This window comes from Perkinsus marinus, assembly GCF_000006405.1.
Source record: "Perkinsus marinus ATCC 50983 genomic scaffold scf_1104296955812, whole genome shotgun sequence".
NCBI classification, from domain to species: domain Eukaryota; phylum Perkinsozoa; order Perkinsida; family Perkinsidae; genus Perkinsus; species Perkinsus marinus.
In genome coordinates, this window is record NW_003207708.1 from 1 (window position 1) to 1,049 (window position 1,049).

The 1,049-nt window shown below is 46.2% G+C and overlaps 6 non-coding genes across 6 annotated transcripts; all 6 read right to left on the reverse strand.

The window, feature by feature from the left end:
- Positions 1–52: 52 nt before the first annotated feature.
- Positions 53–126, reverse strand: Pmar_PMAR007956. Its single transcript has one exon. It is a non-coding gene; the product is annotated as a tRNA-Arg (tRNA).
- A 92-nt stretch (positions 127–218) lies between these two features.
- Positions 219–292, reverse strand: Pmar_PMAR007957. The gene has a single exon. It is a non-coding gene; the product is annotated as a tRNA-Arg (tRNA).
- Positions 293–384: 92 nt separating this feature from the next.
- Positions 385–458, reverse strand: Pmar_PMAR007958. Its single transcript has one exon. It is a non-coding gene; the product is annotated as a tRNA-Arg (tRNA).
- Positions 459–551: 93 nt separating this feature from the next.
- On the reverse strand, positions 552–625 carry Pmar_PMAR007959. The gene has a single exon. It is a non-coding gene; the product is annotated as a tRNA-Arg (tRNA).
- Positions 626–718: 93 nt separating this feature from the next.
- On the reverse strand, positions 719–792 carry Pmar_PMAR007960. The gene has a single exon. It is a non-coding gene; the product is annotated as a tRNA-Arg (tRNA).
- Positions 793–877: 85 nt separating this feature from the next.
- Pmar_PMAR007961 lies at positions 878–951 on the reverse strand. The gene has a single exon. It is a non-coding gene; the product is annotated as a tRNA-Arg (tRNA).
- Positions 952–1,049: the final 98 nt, after the last annotated feature.

The window sequence follows — 1,049 nt, forward strand, 5'->3', positions numbered from 1 at the left end:
CTTCCGTTCACATAGTTTTACGTCGTATAGGGAAAAGTTAACCAGAGTTATATACTCTAGGCGGGACTTGAACCCGCAACCTTTGGATTAGAAGTCCAACGCTCTATCCGATTGAGCCACCAGAGCTGAGAAAAACTAGTTGACCTCCTGCTCATGTGAACACTGCCTCCCGTTCACATAGTTTTACCTCGTATAGGGAAAAGTTAACCAGAGTTATATATTCTGCGCGGGACTTGAACCCGCAACCTTTGGATTAGAAGTCCAACGCTCTATCCGATTGAGCCACCAGAGCTGAGAAAGACTTGTTGACCTCCTGCTCATGTGAACACTGCCTTCCGTTCACATAGTTTTACCTCGTATAGGGAAAAGTTAACCAGAGTTATATACTCTGGACGAGACTTGAACCCGCAACCTTTGGATTAGAAGTCCAACGCTCTATCCGATTGAGCCACCAGAGCTGAGAAAGACTTGTTGACCTCCTGCTCATGTGAACACTGCCTTCCGTTCACATAGTTTTTACCTCGTATAGGGAAAAGTTAACCAGGGTTATATACTCTGCTCGGGACTTGAACCCGCAACCTTTGGATTAGAAGTCCAACGCTCTATCTGATTGAGCCACCAGAGCTGAGAAAGACTTGTTGACCTCCTGCTCATGTGAACACTGCCTTCCGTTCACATAGTTTTTACCTCGTATAGGGAAAAGTTAACCAGAGTTATATACTCTGGGCGGGACTTGAACCCGCAACCTTTGGATTAGAAGTCCAACGCTCTATCCGATTGAGCCACCAGAGCTGAGAAAGACTTGTTGACCTCCTGCTCATGTGAACACTGCCTTCCGTTCACATAGTTTTACCTCGTAAAGTTAACCAGAGTTATATACTCTGGGCGGATCTTGAACCCGCAACCTTTGGATTAGAAGTCCAACGCTCTATCCGATGGAGCGACCAGAGCTGAGAAAGACTTGTTGACCTCCTGTTCATGTGAACACTGCCTTCCGTTCACGTAGTTTTACCTCGTAAAGTTAACCAGAGTTATATACTCTGGGCGGG